This window comes from Schistocerca americana, chromosome 1 (assembly GCF_021461395.2).
Source record: "Schistocerca americana isolate TAMUIC-IGC-003095 chromosome 1, iqSchAmer2.1, whole genome shotgun sequence".
Classification (NCBI taxonomy): Eukaryota; Metazoa; Arthropoda; class Insecta; order Orthoptera; family Acrididae; genus Schistocerca; species Schistocerca americana.
Window position 1 is genome coordinate 616100335 of NC_060119.1, and position 20119 is coordinate 616120453.

Here is a 20119-nt window from a genome sequence, read left to right on the forward strand (position 1 = left end):
ACAAACACTTTCAAACGAGTATGGTGGTTTTAACAGCTATCTGTGTGGTAAATTTCTGAAGCTCATAGCTGTCGGGGCTGAGAAACCATGTCTCCTACATGGGGATGCCAACGCACTAGGTAACAACAGCAAGAAAACATCTGAAGATCTGTAATCAAACCATACGAGCTGGAAATGGTTGACATTAAAAATAGTTGCTCTGGTGGAGCAGCTGTTTGGAATGTCACAGTAACTGCCAATTTGTATAATTCTTCCTCCTATAGCTTATGTGGGCCGGCCGGTGTGGCCGAAAGGTTCTAGGCGCTTCAGTCTGGAACCGCGTGACCGCTACGGTCGCAGGTTCGAACTGCCTTGAGCATGGGTGTTTGTAATGTCCTTAGGTTAGTTAGATTTAAGTAGTTCTAAGTTCTAAGGGACTGATGACCTCAGATGTTAAGTCCCATAGTGCTCAGAGCCATTTGAACCATTTGAACCAACAGCTTATGCTTATTTCCTTAGAATTTCAAACATCTGTTCACCACGTAATTGGAAATCCACCCTCCTGGCAGTGACTGTGTCACAGACTCTTCCCGGTTCTGTAGCAATGTGATAGGAATAACCTTGATAATAGTCATATGTTGGAAGAAACTGTGAGAAGGCATAGCAGAAAATATGACTGTTTGACATTTCAGGTGTAGTGTTATAGGGATGGATGCAGGAAGAAATAGCATGCTTTGGCTACGAGGCTAGGATGTCATGTGAAAAGCACGCTGCAAAAAATAACGACTCTGTCTGCTGTAGTAACAGCCGAACTATTAACTTCCACCTCATGTAAAATGTGATAGCAAGAAAGCATCTAAGGACCCATGATCAAAACATATAAGTGGGAAATGGCTCACTTTAAAATTGCAATTTTGATCGAGCAGCTGTCTGAAATATCATAGTAGCTACTAGTTCTTACAATTCTTTTTCCTAAATCTCATGCTTATTTTCTTAGAATTTCAAACATCTAGTCTCCACCTCATCGAAAATCTACCTTCTTGGGAGTGACTGCTGCAAACACTTCCTGCTTCTATAGGAATGTGGCAGGAAGATCCATCCATTAAAAAGTATCTGGTTTTTAAGCTCTGATTTAATACTATGAAAATGAACTGTTCTAGTTTGATCCTGTCTAGATGCTAGCGATATGGAAGTACATTTTAAAAATCAGTGTGGGGTGTATCTAGGGTAAAAGATTATAGCTTTAATGGAACATTTATTAGTTATGGAAGGGAGTACCTTGCACAGTGTCACTGTACTTATATAGCCCTGATAGTCAATTCTGCCAATGTTACACAACTGACTCCAGTGCACCGTTGAATTACTGGATTTATTTTATTTGTAGCCAAATTACATTTCGAAATTACAATGGAGTGTATAGCACCTGTATGACTTGGAAGACTAGTTTTAGTGGAACAATTGTTAATAGTGGGAGGGTGAATCACACATAGCAACACTAGACTTAAATAGACCTGGCAGACGTTTGGAGATTAAGTTACACACACCTCATTCCATTGCACCTCGGGCTAATTGGAATTTCTTTCCTTCTTAAGCAAATTACATTTTGTATAAACATATAAATCATGGAAGACTGAAGTTTTGACAGCACATTTTTAAAAGTGGAGGGAGTACCACACACAACATCAGTTTACTGAAATAGCCTTCACAGAAGTTTGGTAACTATGTTAAGACACCTTACTCCATTCCTTAACTGGAAAGGCTGTATTTTCATTGTGAGCAGATTACATTCGAAATCAGGACAGAGTGTATATGCCTGTCTATGGCAGAGAAGACTCTAGATTTAATGGAACATTTGTTAATGGTTGGAGGGAGTCCCACACATAGCATCACTGTACTTAAATAGCACTGAGTGATGTTTGGAAACTATCTGAAAGTATTTCACTAATAACTTTTTGTATGCTTTAAATTCCACCTTTATTATATGCAACACCTAGTGGAGTAGGTATACTATCTTGATATTAAAATGATTGAGTGACCTTAAACACAAACAGCACATCTCCATCTCAATGGCCCCACTATCTGAAGTAAAACAATACCACAGATCTACTCTCACACCACTGCAGCGCATGCCACTTCCTACAGACCATGTGGCGTTATGGCACTTGTTGCTTTAGAAATAAATCCTGTGAGCCTCTTGAGCCGTTAATTTTAACGTGGCAACACCAAGCACAATGAGTAATTGCTGCTGCCATCGAAGACTGCAGTGCTGAGACAGAATGTGTCATACTTAGCTGTCATCTGCCCCTTGATATATATAACAATTTCCTGCACAGCTTCCCCAGTCTATCTGAATGAGACCTACCTTCACATCTCGCTATACATTCTCAATTTGCACTGTAACTTTGAAGTTATTGTCAGTTGCTATCCTGACATCAAAACACATAGGCCCATTTGTGTTTGAATGATATTTACGCTAAACAGTAAAATCGACATGACATCTCCTCACTGCTTAGTGTTGGTATAATAATCGTGTGGGCCCACATCTCTTCGTGTTATGTTGCTATTGTCTGTGAAGCGAATGCATCATATGGATGCTTCTAGCATCATATATATTGGCATACTCCATTGGAATATGTGACGGGGAAAAAAATCTCTGAAAAAGATGACATATTTGTACTGGAAACATAGGAGTGGATTAGGGTATGCAGGGATATATATAGGCAATTTTTTAATCGATCAGCATATGAGATTTGGATAGAAGCATAATCGATAATAATGGTGTGATGTACCTTCCACCACGCACTTTACAGCCACTTGCAGTGTATTGATTTTAGACGTGTTATGTTTGTAGGTGATATAGTTTGCAAGTAGGCTGGAAGACCTGTGGTGGAGTTGATTGTTGACATGAAAGTACCTAAATATATTTCATATTAATAGAACTAGAAATCCTGTACACTGTCATCAGAAGTGTTAATTACTGTAAAATGCCTAGTAGTAAGCATCTGGAGCAAGATGAAGCAGGAAACATATGTCAGGTTTGGATTCATTTGCTGGAATCTTAAGAAAATTAACCAAGGCACTAGGAACTGACAAGCTGGTGAGTTAAAGCAGAAAAATACGTCAGGCTCAAATTCATTCACATGGTCCTTTAAGGGAGTCTGGTCCACCCACTGCGAAGTGACTGTCTAGGAGGCGAGTGACTGCAAACCCTGTTGGTATGTCACCTAGAGATTGTGGCACTACAATATGAATCGAATTTAAAGAGGTAATAAGATGACTGCTGTTGCTTGAGGAAACATTCAACTTCAATTCCATATACACATGGTTGTGATCTCCCAACCACGCAGGGCGAGACAGACATCATAATAAAATTACCTACATACCGAATTTATAAAGTGATACATATTATTAACTTGCTATTTACAACTACTCTGGACTGCTATTTGAATAACTTAAGAGACGTTGTGGGTGGCCCTCATGAGCGAAAAATGAGTTTAATATTCTAGTTCTGTGTTGAGGGGCGCAACAGATATTAAACTGATAAGGACAGATTTTTTTTTCTTTTTTACTGGATGAGAAAATACTACGAGAAAATATACATCCTATGTATGACATATTGCTGTACGGGATTTCCACGATAATTCAGTGATGTGAAGACGTGATTTGCTCAGTCACTACAAATACAAGGCAGTGATATATGTTCAGAAAGCTGTGGTCAACAGAGACGTATTTGCTACTGTTCACAAGACCAACGTGTTTCAGTTTTCAGAAAGCGTTTCCCTTCAGCATTCAGGAATCTCTTTGAAACCAGAACATTTAGTGGTTCATGGAATATTATAGGTAGGAATTTCATTTACAAAGAACTGTTTGGTTCCACTGCCTGCATACCACACACACAGGTAGAAAGAGCTGTTGTTCCAGAGCAGTGCTGGCTTGTGTTTGGTTTCCTACATCTATACACATGAGGTTAAACGCATATTTATGAGTTTACATCATGCAGAATGGACAACATCACTGGAGAAACCAGTACAAGGGTTAGGGGAAGGCAGGATGGGGGGGAGGAGAACTGTATCCTTCTAAGTTGCTCTTTCTACATTAAGTGGATCGGTTTATCGCCCTCTGTCACATGCTACCTATCGTGCAAGAATGTACGTAACGTAAATGAAGGACATAACGGCTTTTTAATTGTAATTACACCCTATATTCCTTGACAAATATGCAATGACAATGATATGGTGCGAGAGGTTTGCTACTGGGAAGCTATGGTATGCTTTGTGAAATGACACCCAGCTGATGTAAGGACATGACATAATTTCTCAGACGCTATACACATGTAAATGATAATCACGCTACTTGTCAGGAATGTTATGCAGTTGGAATGTAAACTTACTGTGGTTAGTGGTTCAACATATCATCCGCCATGATCAGGAAGTGATGAGGTTACTATTCCTGCAAAAAATTATGTATGACTAACTGTAAGGGGAGGATAGATTTGAAGGGGGAATTGGGATTTCAATGCATCGAGGTGTATATCTGACATCCGCACATATTATTTGTCACACAATGGATTGTGACTGTTTATTACAGTACACCAATCCATAAAGGTGATATCTTTCCAACACTTGTGTCTACAGGATTTGTTTTTACATCCCACAGCATACGGCTGTAATTTACAGATTGCGTGGTGTTACTATTTGCACAGGCATTTTTAGCATGGTATTATTATCAGTAGTAGGTATGTGTAATCCAATTTTTTAATGTCAATATAGTTCTTGTTTCTTTTTTTTAACACTTCATATTTGGTAGATGTATACAAGTTTGATGGGGTGTTTCAGTTATCTTTTTCTCTATAGTTAACATGTGAAGCAGAGAGATTAATTTCGACTTGTAAGTGAAGAGAGCATCCTACACAGAGTTACTACTTATTTTGAGTCCACCTGTTCCCAGTTTTGAGTGGTAATGTGAATTTTTTTCCAGCAGGATAACACTAGTTGTATGATATCGTCAATTTTGTGATATATTGCAAATTTGGGCAATTGTTGTGTAGCACTATGCATGTACATCTGTAATTATGAGTGATATTTACTTCAGTTTCCCACCAAAAATAAATAAAGTACACCCTTCTTTCCAGCAGCTGGACAGGAACTGACCGTTTCCCGCCATTTCCAGGGGCAGGGTGGCAATGTGGTTTGGGTGATGTCATAGGTGTGGGGGGACAGTGAGGGAGTTACCTCAGTGGAGGTTTCCCAATTGTCCTAGTTCCTGCCAAAATTTTATTTTCTTGCCATAATGACAGTGTGACATTGCCAGGTCTACGACCGCCATGTTGGATGCACCATCTTGGATAAATTTGGCTGCAACGCAAGCTGTGCCAGAATCTGCTTAGCCCCAGTACTAATGGTATTGTGCCCTAAAAACAACCTAAAACTTAGTTGTAAGGTCCATACATGTCTGTAGCTCGTAGTCGTGCGGTAGTGTTCTTGCTTCCCGCGCCCGGTTTCCCGGGTTCGATTCCCGGCGGGGTCAGGAATTTTCTCTGCCTCGTGACAACAGGGTGTTGTGTGCTGTCCTTAGGTTAGTTAGGTTTAAGAAGTTCTAAATTCTAGGGGACTGATGACCTCAGATGTTACGTCCCATAGTGCTCAGAACCATTTTTGAGCCATATGACATAATCCTTGGTAAGACCGACACTGCACATTAAACATTGTAAAAACAGAAACCAGTCTGAGTGAGCGGAATTTCATTATTACAATACAATCTGTGTTAGATTACTTAAATAAAAGGGGGAGGGGGTTCTAAAAGTTTCTGTTTGAGGATGTTGCTGCAGCATATATACAACGTAGGGCGACTCCAATGTGTTTATATAAGCACCCACATATAGGCAATGGATCAGAGTGGTGTTTGTATCTTTCCTACGTGCATGCAATAAATGCGGAAATTTGAACTAAGGCGACGTCATTACCTAATGTGTCCAAACAGGACAAACGTGTTTTTCCTTTTCTTTTTCTTTCCTTGGGTGCTGAAGATCAAACACTGGTAGACAGCCACTTGAGAATGAAGAATGTATATATGGCAGCATGTCTCTCGAAAACTACCATTGTGGAATGGTGTGCCAAATTCGTTGCCGCAGTTTCATAATAATGCACGGGCACATATCACAAATGTCATAATGAAAAGAAGTTACGCTATTTGAAGTGGGGGACACTCGAGCACCCGCTCTAGGCCTCTGAACTCTTCTCTAGCGATTATCACGCCTTCGGTCCCATAAAAAGGGCCTGAAAGGCCGACGATTCCTGTGGGGCGAGAATGTGAAGCAGGCAGTTACGGCTTCATCACGCAGCACGACACGGTGTTTTACCAAATAGGTATCCTCAACTTGGTGTGTCGGTGGGATGATTGCCTCAATGCTCAAGGCCATTTTGCCAGATTGTCATACCGTTTCTGCACTGTATGGCCTTGTAAAGGAATCTTTTTCATCCCTGCTTGTATTAATAACAGTATGGTTGTTACTTCTTACCTTTAAAAGCATAAAACAATGCTGAAATCTACACTGTTCACCATCTTCAAAAAAATGATAAAATGTGTGTGAATTCCTAAGGGACCAAACTGCTCAGGTCATCGGTTCCTAGACTTACACACTTCTTAAACTAACTTATGATAAGAACAACACAGACACCCATGGCCTAGGGAGGACTCGAACCTCCGGCAGGAGGGGCCGCGCAGTCTGTGACATGGCGCCTCAATCCACACTGCCTCTCCGCTTGGCTACCATCTTCGACAGCCAAAAAGAAATAAAATACACGTATTTCATAAACTCAATAGCTATATTACTCAAGTTCTTCCACATGCCGGAGTGTTGTCAGCGCTTTATTCCAAGCACTTCATGGTTCCGCTGTTTTGCTGAAGAGCAAGTCGTTCTTACTACCCCCCGGTCTATACTGTCGTTTCCTTAGTAAATTTAACAAATTAAGACGACTAGGACAAGTGGAGAGGATGGCGGAGGATGGAACGCAAAAGAAAATGATGGTGTGATCCAAGCAACTAGATGAGAAGGGAGACCTAGAAAAAAAGCGGACTGATGATGAAATATAGGATATCACCCGTACGAGGGTCCAGCGCTGGAAAAGAGCTGAAAGAAAACGAGAAACACGGAGAAAAATAGTTGAAGAAGCCAAGGCTCACCAAGCGCGATAGTGCTACAGAGGAAGAAAACTTTTTATACAAGTTTAAAGGTTTTTGTCAGTTGTTGATTAGAGCAATATAAAACATTCCATGTTCACACATTATTCTGTTGCATTTTTCTTCCACTTATCTTGCAGAATAATTTCTCAACCGCAGAATACCCACAGACCACACAAGTAAACCTTAAAGCGCTTGGAATGTCAGACGCTTTGTTAACGGTGTCACTTTGGCACAAGTTGAAATTTGAAGGCATTTTGTAATGGACGTCATCGTCTGTTGCTATACAAGAATAGATTGTGTGCGTAAGTGATACAATGTAATTCTGCACTACAAATTTGGGAGCGTTAGATACATAAACACGCAATGACGCAGCAAGGAAAGCAAAAACACACCTCACGTATTGTATCCTAACAAAGAAATCTTTTATTTCTCGAAGTAACTTTAGATTTTCCAACAGTCGACGAATTTAATCCTCCGAAGAAGTAGCAAATAGCTTCCAACAGGGTTTTCGCAATAGTGTGACGTAGAAATCTTGCTTCAACATGTTTGCAGAACTTATGTAAAGTGTCATGCTGTGTTAGGATCAACATAATCGTAAAATATTTATTTTTCAGTAAGTCATAGTCCCATCTGGGAACTTCTGATTTTTACTGTTGCATGACATTCTGAAATTCAATTTTCTAAAATTCAGAAAACTGGAAGATGAAGTGCAGAGTTAAAATGAAAAAATATTATTTGATTTAGGAACAATTTTCTCTGGACATTTGTCTATGCTTATAATCAGCACTCCTTAGATATACTCTTTGCTGAGTTACATTGATCTGCGTACAGCTCAGTTTATGATTACTGAGTTAATTAAAACATGTATTTAAAACAACAACGACAATTAAATATAAGAAATGCGAATAAGTGCCTATACGTCAGAGAATATACACTCGCATTAATTGTATCTATTTGGGACCAATACCAAATAATAGTCTATACTTTTATTACTTTTACCAGATCTGCCACGACGTACAGTTTACGTGAATAGGGTAATAAAAACATTCCTAGAAAAATTATTTGTGTATATTGTTTTTATATTGTTCGTATCAGTAGGTCCAGAGGGGTTAGCTTCACTAATATCAGTTGATCTCCGCTCTGATTCATTTTTCAGAATGTTCCAGGTTTCAAGCGCAACTGCTGGCACGATTTTTAGCAAAGGTCCGGTTTCTGTGTATCTGGAGTACGACGATTTGAAGTTTACAAAGTCCATGAGAGGAGTACAAAACAGAATTGGCCCATAACAAATGTATGGAACAGAACGTTTAACCAATATTCGGTTGCCTTCAAAGTGATCTTCTGTACATAAGCCAATTCACGAAATACAACCATCAAAACTATTGGTCGAATGTGCAACAGTCATGTGGCAGCAAAGAGTGTCACTCCTAGAACTAAATTTTAGTCTACGTTACATCTGGTAACATCAAAGTTAAAGTGTCAGACGGCAGAAAAAATTTTGTGATAGTGGTATTGATGACTGAAGTGTCTGGAAGCCTAACTATATGACAAGTTTCCAAATTTCAGGCACAAGGTTTCCGATGTAAGCGGAGGCACAGGGAACTCGGCGTCAGAGCTCCTACTTTGATTGGAGTGTAGCAGTTGCCGGCAGTGCCTACACCTGAGTGCTTCCTTTGAAGAAGGCAAAACTTAAAAGATGATATGTTCGCAAGAGAGCACAACAAGGCAACAGCTTTTGAAACGCTCAACACATTAAACATTCAGAGAAAGTCTCAGGTAACTCGAAATGAAGGAGTGTGTGAAATATTCTTCTCGTCATTATTTCACTTACAGCTGCTGCATCTTTAAGTCGTATAAGAGAACTTTTCTATCCCACTTGCCATTCGCAAAGTTATTACACGTCACTACGTGTGCAGCATGTATTGTATAAAAACATTAAATTACTTTTTTTCTGAGGCAGCTTCATCAAGGATATTTTCACTGAGCTACGTACATTTAGCACTATATTACGTGGGAAATCGCATGGCCTCTCAGGAAGAATAATATGTCTACAAATACGCTTGTTTTGGCATATAATACTCATCTCTTTTGTTTATTCTTATTGATAACAAAAAGCGTTTTGTAACTGAAGAGTATCAGAGTGAATACCAAAAAAAAGAATTCACTCCCTCGAAGGATTGAAAACTAGCTTTAATTGAAAGAAATTAAAACTTAATTAGACGTTATTGCATTGTCATTGCAAATATTCAAAACACACATCAATTTTAATTTGATGTACAGATGTCATTTTCGTCGGAAATGTAATAAAAAATGTATTGACACAGGCTTCTTTACAAAGCGACAAAGAAGCTAAATAAAGAATCATCGATAAGTTTTACGTATAAATATAGATTTTAGTGAAATTGTATCAATAATGTACAAAGTAAATTTTATTTAATTGTGACTATTTAATAGCTTTCTGTTTCAAATATATACCTATGATAACGATAGCGCATAATATTTTTAATAGTTGTGAGTTTCTTGTTGTCGTACTGCCTTACCTCCTGTATTTGATTCTTTATTTACGTTTAGTTCCATTCTAAGTAAGTAGTCACACTTTACAGCTATTACGTTACTGACAACATGCGCAAGGTATACGACACTCTGTCTTCTCACTCTCAACTCGTACGTAGATGAGGAGCAAGCCTTAATATACCGTTCATAGAAAGCCCCTGCCCACAATTTGCTAAGCTATGCAACATGTATGTTTAGTTATACGAAGGCCAGCCAGAAATTAAAGAAAGTTTGTGCATACAGTCCGAGCGCCTGTCCTATGTTCAGTATCATATGAACAGTTGCCGCATGTGGTTGTAAGTCGAACCTTGCCACGTGGTAAGTACAGAGCTAGCTGTTACCGTGACTGTGACGACTGATAATCCCGCTGAATGTGAGGTGTGAGACGTTTTTCGTTTCATGCAGGTGGAAAATGTTACATTCTGTGACGTTTACAGCAGATGTGTTACCATTTGTGGCTAAGGTGTAAAAATGCAGCCAGTGTCCTGCATAATGTTTAAGAATGGGAGATCAAGGCGACCCTCCCTCATCACAGATGCGCTGAAACAAAAGGTAGCATTGTTCTAGAGAATCGATGATTCACGGTTACCGTCGTGCATGAACAATGTCACGAAATGTCTAGTTCGATAGGGTATTCGACTGTTTTCTGGAAATTGTCTTAAATGTCGCTCCTAGCACGTGTCTTTTTTTTCACTTGAATTTCAGTATTCTATTATAAAAACAAACATGAAATTCAAATAATTTGAAAGCCCACTAAAACGCTTGATTCGAGTCATGTGATGTCTATTACGTCACTGACTAGCTCGCTGCTCCTATTGTCATAACGCTAATTTACAGTGATGCCTTGTTTTGAAATTTACGTTTCGGAAGATGGGTTAAAAATGGTATGTAGTACCAATCTGTAAAATTACATCTATAAAAGCTCTTGAAAAGTTGTTTTTGATTGCTCCAGAGAAAGAGAAGATGCGTAAAATGTTGCACTGTACCGGCAGACTGCCACCACGTCGACGCACAAGTTCACTTCTGAATTAAAAATGTATTGCTCTGTCAACATTAATTTACCTCCGAGATATGATCCCCCACTATTACAAAGAGGGACAGCGTCATTCAACGAAATTAAACTCCTAGTGAAAACTGTCATTCTACCTAGCAATACGTCAATTACTCCGTGGCTGAGTTGTTACACCCGAAGATCGTCGAATTTTACAAGATAACGCCCGCAGATCGCTAGTTCAAATTTACCCTCAAAAAGCATTTTAACTTATTTTACTAGAAAGTTAGGTGTTGTGTACCAAAATCACAAATACATAACTTCATCACACCGTTCAGAAACAGAATGTTGTTGTGTTTTCAAATGGTTCAAAGGGCTCTGAGCACTATGGGACTTAACTTCTGAGGTCATCAGTCCTCTAGAACTTAGAACTACTTAAACGTAACTAAGCTAAGGACATTACACACATCCACGCTCGAGGCAGGATTCGAACCTGCGACCGTAGCGGTCGCGCAGCTCCAGACTGTAGCTCCTAGAACCGCTCGGTCACTCCGGCCGGCTGTTGTGTTTTCCTTGGCGTTTACATGTGCTTACATATGCATTCGCTTTTCACACACGTCCCGTTCAGAAAGATATTTTCTAGTTAATATGACCACATACTTTTCACTTTATTAGAAACTATGTTTTTATCTTCGTACTGTCCAGCTAGGATCCTTGTTATTTAAACTTTTGCAGTTTTATCGTCTTATATAAAGATGAAGTAAGTCTGCTTCAGACCATAACGTTAGTTTGCGCTCAGAAACATCACAGCTCCGTTTGTGTCACCTGCAAGTTGTACACGCTTCATATCTCTCCGTATTACATCATCGTCTTACACCTCGTTGTACTGTGGGCGTATGGTGATACCTTCACTTCTTGCCCTTTGCAAAAAAGTTAATTGTTTGTTGTCAAAGAAAAGGCGTTTATCTCTGTTGTCCATTTCTTGGACTAAGACTAATGTGAAGGTATATGTAATACATTCCACAATCGAAACAACTGCTGCAATCAGTTCTTACTAACGCTATTTTCGTCTTTCGTGTAAAACGATTAAAATATATCGCCCACTATTCGAATATATGACCTATTTACCTGCAGTCGGATGCGCTCTCTGTTGCACCACCGAATGCCTGCTGGCTGTCGTATCCCTGCTGAGTGTCTTCTACGGGCGAAATCACTTCTAAGTGCTGCCAAGAACAATGTTATTGCGCTTTGCGTCGTACCTCACCACTAATAGTCGACAATCTTGTTATAATATACGGACTCATTCGTAAATGTTCTACAATTCATTAGTTTCGAGCGAGTTTAATGATGTTGCATGGAGCAGGGAAAAGAATGTCGTTGTTGCACATAACTCCGCTCTAAGAGGGTGGAGCATAAACGCCTCAACTTTCGCAAGGCTTCCACTATCAGTGTTCAAAAATCCCTTTCTATTGTTACTTAAAAGTTGTAATTGTGCTGTCCACCACTACACAGGTAAGCGTATGCAGAAACGCATAATAGACGTATAGGTTCGTCTTACTCCTAGTCTGTGATGTCACCAGTGCATCAGCCAATAATGGGGCGTTTTCGATCACGTCAACAGGATTTGATATTTAATGATTTTAATTACATAAAAATAACAGCTATTTTGTGACAATATTGACTGTAAATGCTGTTGAAACGTTATAATCAAACAGAATAACAACAAATCGAACTATTTTTAACTAGGAAAATAGCCTATTGTCCACGAAACTGTCATTCAGCACTTTGGGTACCACAATATCCGTGCACTGTGGGTGCCACACGTGGTCACGGATGATTAGGAAGCTGAAGCGTTGTTGGAGCCATATGGAAAGGGTGACGACACATTCAATGACCAGATTTTTACAGGAGATGAAATACGGGTTTCTCATAACACCCTCACAATGAAGTGACAGTCACCACAGAAACCACACAAGTTCAAAAAAACTGCATCAACTAAAAAACTGGTGGCTTCTGTGTACTGAGGCAGCGAAGAGGTCTTATTCGTCAATTTCATGGCCCGCTACACAACAGTCAATAGTCGGCCATCCAGAACCGCAGAAGAGGCAAGCTCTCGCGCGGAATCGTCGCTTGCACAACAATGTACGTCCGCACATTGCCGGACAGGGAAAAGCCTTGTCGCAAAACAAATCGCATCCTCGAGTATCCTCTCTACAACCCAGACCCGGTACTGTCGAACTTCTTTCTGTTACCAAAACAGAAGGAGAATCTTGCTGGTAATCGCTTCGCAAATGATGAAGACCTGAAGGATGCTGTCGTGAGATGGTTGAATAGCCTGGCGGCCGCATGGTACGAAGAAGGTGTACGCAGATTGGTGTCAAGGTAAAAGTACAACAAGCGCCTAAATGTCAAAGGCGACTATGCGGAGTGGTGGACAAAGTATGTGCCAAAACGTTTGTATTTAGTTGCTGTATTATCATTAAGGCGAAGGTTAGTAGAAATCCTTTTGTAACACAAAAAATACTGAATTTAATTGATGAAAGGAGATAATATAAAAATTCAGTAAATGAAGAATGCGAAAGGGACTACAAACGTATCAAAAATGAGATTGACAGGAAGTCCTAAATGACTAAGCTGGGATGGCTAGAGGACAAATTTAAGGATGTAGAGGCATTTATCACTATGGGTAAGGTAGATACTGCCTAGCAGAAAATTAAAGAGACCTTTAGAGAAAAGATAACCACATCCATGAATATCAAGATGGAAAACCAGTCCTAAGGAAAAAAGGGAAAGCAGGAAGGTGGGAGGAGAATCTAGGGGACTATTCAATGGCGATGTATTTGAGGGCAATATTAGAGAAATGACAGAGGACGTAGAGATGATAGATGTAGAGAGGATATAAAGTGTAGAGTGCCTATGGCAAGGAAAGCTTTTCTGAAGAAGAGAAGTTTGTTAACATCGAGTATAGATTTAAGTGTCAGTAAGTCTTTTCTGAAAGTATTTGCATGGAATGTAGCCATGTATGTAAGTGAAACAAAGAAGATAAACAGTGTAGACAGGAACAGAATAAAAACTTTCAAAGTGTGGTGCTACAGAAGAATGCTGAAGATTAGATGGGTAGATCACGTAATAATGAAAGAGGTACTGAATAGAAATGTGGAGAAGAGAAATTTGTGGCACAACTTGAGTAGAGAAAGGGATTGGTTGGTGAGGCACGTTCTGGGGCATCAAGGGATCACGAATTTAGTATTGGAGGGAAGCGTGGAAGGGTAAAAATCGTAGAGGGAGGCCAAGAGATGAATACGCTAAGCAGATTCAGAAGGATGTAGGTTGCAGCAGTTATTCAGAAGTGAAGAGGCTTGTACGGGATAGAGTAGCATGGAGAGCTGGGTCATACCAGTCTCTGGACTGAAGAGCACAACATTATCATTAAAAAATATCTTGATATGGCGATACGTTCCGTACTTTGTGGATGGTCCTGATAGACCTCGTCAAGTATAGCATTGAAATTATACAGCTCCCATCCATATTTTCTATACACCAAATACGTTTACAGAACTTTTTTTAGAATGAAATTCCTATTACGCACATATGTGTCTGTGAGACTGTTCACTAGTGGTTGGGACGACACTGGATTCCTGCCATTGTTGATCCCTGGTCCTCCACTTATGGCGCCTGATGAATCACTGCTGCCGGCCGCTGTGGCCGAGCGGTTCTAGGCGCTTCAGTCCGGAACCCCGCTGCTGCTACGGTCGCAGGTTCAAATCCTGCCACGAGCATGGATGTGTGTGATGTTAGGTTTAAGTAGTTCTAAGTCTAGGGGACTAATGACCTTAGATGTTAAGTCCTATAGTGCTTAGAGCCATTTGAATCACTGCTTCTTTCGCTTCTCCTTTCTAACAGCAAGAATTAGTGGAATAGGTAGTACAGAGACTGACTCAGTCATTAACTAATTGGTGGTTTTAGGACTGACTTTACTGTAAATGGCACTGCATTTGTTGTTACCTGCCTTCGACTGTCCGATATCGGTCGAAACTTATAAAACTAGGAGACGAGTGAGAGGCGGTGCGACGTGGATAGATAGTGTTTTCATGCCCGTCAGGCGGAAAGTCATTAGGGGCGGGGTACAAGTTCAGACTGGAGAAAGATAGAGGAGAAAACAGAGCATGAATTGTCGGAGGCAACCACCCAAACATTTGTGGCAAGACATTTAGATAAATCATGGAAAACGTAAATGTGCAGTGAACTGGAACTTCAGCCCTAGTCCTGCTGAAAAAGAGACCGGTGCTTTCAAGACAGTGTCTTCTCATTTGGCTATACGCTTTGCCTTTGTTTGTGAGAACTGAACGACGATGCCCATAAGAACCAGTGTGCGCGGTGTCAATCCTGTTCAAGTACATGTTTTCAGCGGACTGCTAATTCCAAACCAGAATACTTACTAACAACTAGTTAAATTATTATTATTATTATTATTATTATATTTCACGGCGATTCGTATGCGTTTTTGTTAACTTGTGTAGAACATTTATGTTTCAAGAAAACCTTAGATCTTATAATGCTTTCCATATTAAACTGATGTGTTTCTTCACTTGTCAAAAATAGGAAAGAAGTCGGAGTTATGTGTAACAACAGTTGGCATGTTTTAAAAGCAATCCATTCAAGGAAAAGTATTCAGATTTCGGTAAACTTGTTATTTAACGAAAACGAAAATGATACGATTAAACAGCAAAATATTGAAACTACACCAAGTATTGAAATTGAATCCTACTAACCAGCCAGCCGCGGTGGTCTCGCAGTTCTAGGTGCTCAGTCCGGAGCCGCGCGACTGCTACGGTCGCAGGTTCGAATCCTGCCTCGGGCGTGGATGTGTGTGATGTCCTTAGGTTAGTTAGGTTTATGTAGTTATAAGTTCTAGGGGACTGATGACCACAGATGTTAAGTCCCATAGTGCTCAGAGCCATTTGAACCATTTTTTTTCTTACTAACCTATTGTTTGCCGCCTAAATTATTTTGTGAGTTCGAACAGTTAACATGGATTAGGCAGCTAGATACATGATACATAGTTATTCGTAACATTAACGGTTAACGTCAAACTTCCAAGCATCAGTGACTTGACAATTACGAGGGCGCGCCGAAAAGTAATCCCTCCTAATTTTTAATGTGGAAACTCTTGAAGCTTTCTAAATAAAACGGACGTTATTAGCATTCTAACCTTTATTCTTCATGTCCGCATATTTGCAGCCCTCTTCGGCTAGAGGGCTCCGGATTTTAGCGTGTAACATGGCGGTGTATAACGTAACTGTGTCGGTGCGTGCTGTAACCGACTATCGAATGCGAGGAGCTCGTCCACATATGGAGCACCCTGTCCTTGAGCGTGACAGTGTCACATCATACGTAAGCGCTGCAACATCTGCAACATCCGATACATTGGGTCACTGGCGTCGATCATCTTCCATACAGTCTGAAGCTGGCCCCAACCGATTTGCTTGTGTTTACGAAACTTTCAGAATACCTTTGAGGACTTGACTTGGACAGAAATGAACTGGTGCGTGCAGAGGTCACGTTACGGCCCCGTCAACATAGTCAAACATTATCCAATGGTGGTATCAACGAACTGGTCTCTCATTGACAGAAATCTTTTCGTCGCCAGGGTGACTATGCTTCGAGATAAATGTTTAGACACGAAGAATAAAGATGCAGAATTTTAATAATGTTAGTTTTGTTTTAAAAGTTTTAAAAAAGTATTCGGGTGTAAAATTGGTAGGCATTACTTTTCAGTACGCCCTCGTAGCTGGGATTTACATTTCGGAGTAATAACCTGATATTCTACTTCGTAACAAATATGAACTGAACTTTGCATCGTTAATTCATGTGAGCTCTACAATTAAAAAAGCTAACTATTAAGATGAAAACTGCTTACGATTTTGTGTTTTGATATTTAGGTTGATAGAAACAACAGTTCCTTAAATTCAGATCCGCAGTCTCCTTCTCGCTTTACAGCGTTAGGGTGCGCTACGTACATTGACACATGGGGCGCGTGCAATACCGGACGGAAAAGCAGCTCAACCACCTTAAAGGCGTATTCCAGAAGAACGGATACGGCTGGATACAAATACGACACTCTCTCAGGCAGAATGTACAAGTCCAGCAAAGAGAGCACGACGAGTAAGACTAGACAATAGCGTATCTGCCGTACACCCGCAAAATATCGAACTAAATCAGCAGAATCCTGAGTCGACGTAATATTAAAAATGCATTTTCTGTCCACCGCCAAAACTGCGTGCACTATTGGCTACGGTGACAAACAACTTGGGGCTCCGTAAAGTGTGTGTTTACCGTTTTTGTTGTTGTGGTCTTCAGTCCTGAGATTGGTTTGATGCAGCTCTCCATGCTACTCTATCCTGTGCAAGTTCCTTCATCTCCCAGTACCTACTGCAGCCTAAATCCTTCTGAATCTGCTTAGTGTATTCATCTCTTGGTCTCCCTCTACGATTTTTACCCTCCACGCTGCCCTCCAATACTAAATTGGTGATCCCTTGATGCCTCAGAACATGCCCTACCAACCGATCCCTTCTTCTGGTCAAGTTGTGCCACAAACTTCTCTTCTCCCCAATCCTATTCAATACCTCCTCATTAGTTATGTGATCTACCCATCTAATATTCAGCTTTCTTCTGTAGCACCACATTTCGAAAGCTTCTATTCTCTTCCTGTCCGAACTATTTATCGTCCATGTTTCACTTCCATACAAGGCCACACTCCATACAAATATTTTCAGAAACGACTTCCTGACACTTAAATCTATACTCGATGTTAACAAATTTCTCTTCTTCAGAAATGCTTTCCTTGCCATTGCCAGTTTACATTTTATATCCTCTCTACTTCGACCATCATCAGTTATTTTGCTCCCCAAATAGCAAAACCCCTTTACTAATTTAAGTGTCTCATTTCCTAATCTAATTCCCTCAGCATCACCCGACTTAATTCGACTGCATTCCATTATCCTTGTTTTGCTTTTGTTGATGTTCATCTTATATCCTCCTTCCATGACGCTATCCATTCCATTCAACTGCTCTTCCAAGTCCTTTGCTGTCTCTGACAGAATTACAATGTCATCGGCGAACCTCAAAGTTTTTATTTCTTCTCCATGGATTTTAACACCTACTCCGAATTTTTCTTTTGTTTCCTTTACCGTATTCTATGCAAATTCGAAAAGACACACATCGGGCAAACTACGCCAACAATAGAAGTAAGACGCAAGGAAGGCACACGACATGCCGAACTTATGCAACCAACAAAATCTGCGATTGCAGAACTTTGCATTGCTACAAGGGACTCAATGAAGTATGAAGAAACGGAGATGTTAAGATAAACCTCGTCGTTTTGAGACCGTCTTCTGTTGGAGGTAACTGAAATGCGAGTAGCTGACGGGCTGACTAAAGGAACAGTAGCTACAGTGTTAAGCAAAGCCTGAGACCCAGCGCTCAGCCAGCTAAAATCACAGCACCCTCCCTGAGCCACCTCTACGTCCGAGAGGGGCTACAGGAGCACTGAGGGACGGTGGTTCGCGTACAGCCTACTACAGCGATACCGTTCCCCCACAATTCCACCATATGCTGAGTGCAACCGGGGGGAGGATTGGGCGAAAGCGCTCATTCAGTAGGCAAAATCTGGAGCCGTCGAAATATCGTGTTATGAGAACAACTGCACGCGGTCGGAGAACCGAGAGCACTACAAACGGTTGTTTCACCAGCAAAGCATAAGATCACATATAAAAATAATCTTTTCAAACAATGAAATAGATTTCAACTTTGATACTACAGATGGATGTCAACATTAATTAAATAATACAGATCTAAGAATTAATGAACTCCATTGTTCAGCTAAATTTACAGGACGTATGATTATAGCTATAACTCAATTTAAAATAAAGAAATTAATGTTGTATATTTCCAGTACACATAAACTTTTTGTAGCAATTATAAAGCATGTCTTCAAGCTGCAGAGACATCATGGAATTTTCACAACTGTTTCCTATATACATATTCGCTAATTCAAATGGTTCAAATGGCTCTGAGCACTATGAGACTTAACATCTGAGGACATCAGTCCCCTAGAACTTAGAACTACTTAAACCTAACTAACCTAAGGACATCACACACATCCATGCCCGAAGCAGGATTCGAACCTGCGACCGTAGCGGTCTCGCGGTTCCAGACTGGAGCGCCTAGAACCGCTCGGCCACCCCGGCCGGCTTATTCGCTAATTCTCTACATCGCTATCACTATTTCTCTTCAGTAAAAAAACAGTGAATATCACGAACAACCACAGCTTTTCCGAAGAAGCTGGTCCCGGCGGAGGTTCGAGTCCTCCCTCGGGCATGGGTGTGTGTGTTTGTCCTTAGGATAATTTAGGCTAAGTAGTGTGCAAGCTTAGGGACTGATGACCTTAGCAGTTACGTCCCATAAGATTACACACACATTTGAACATTTTTTTCCGAGAAAAGAATTTAATATTAGTACAGTTCAGGAAAGAGACAGATAGATGAGTACATATTGTGCCTGGCACTGCCTATTAACTCATGGTAATGTAGTAGCGTCTAATACTGAACTAAAGCACTTGTTTTAAGTAGCATGCAGTTAAATGCCTGAAATCTTGATACGCAATGAAATCCCATTGCCACAACACTGCAACACCTAAATGGCACAGGTCAGTTTCATTCTACCAGATGACTGCCCCATTCTGATTTGGCTACTCTATCGACGCGCTGGAAGTGTGTTCCAGGACTGCTGAGACGTCCCTTCATATAAACTATTTTTTCAAGGTGACAATTAAGACTTCATGATGTCCCCTCGAATTAATATGAGCTACATGGTACTATAATAATTAATAAGGTAATTTCATTGTGTTGCATTGAAATAGAATATAGATCATTTACTTTATTTCATAGACACTTCCAGCGACGTCCTTTTAATAACATTTTTATTGTGTAACGTACTGTAACATTCCACCGGCGTTTCGATATCCTAAGACAAAATGGTAAAATTATTTGCCTTCGTATACGTGCCAGAGAACAAGACAGTTCTTCTTTTTTCAGTAGAGGATTTTATATTATCGCATTGTGTTGTAATTTGAACGAATGTTTCCGTCATTACTTCATATGTCAGTAACCGTGGACAAAGAACAGTGAATACCACACCTGTGCACCTCATCTAACGTGTAGTTTCAAGATGTGCATCGAATGGCACGGTAGAGAAGTCAGTAAACTGCACACTCCAGACCCTATCGTTTTTGCTCGATGGAGGAGAAAGTATTGTTGGTAGCATCTTGAAGTCTTCCAGATTACATTTGGACATTCTCGGAATCCTCCCTGCATGATATGAAATGTTTTACTCGAACATTGACAACACACTCCT

General features: G+C 40.3%; 1 protein-coding gene across 1 annotated transcript in view; it reads left to right on the forward strand.

The window, feature by feature from the left end:
- LOC124625417 (otoferlin-like) overlaps positions 1-20119 on the forward strand; it is a 1049973-nt gene that overhangs the window by 252609 nt on the left and 777245 nt on the right. The gene's annotated exons all lie outside the window — the stretch shown is intronic.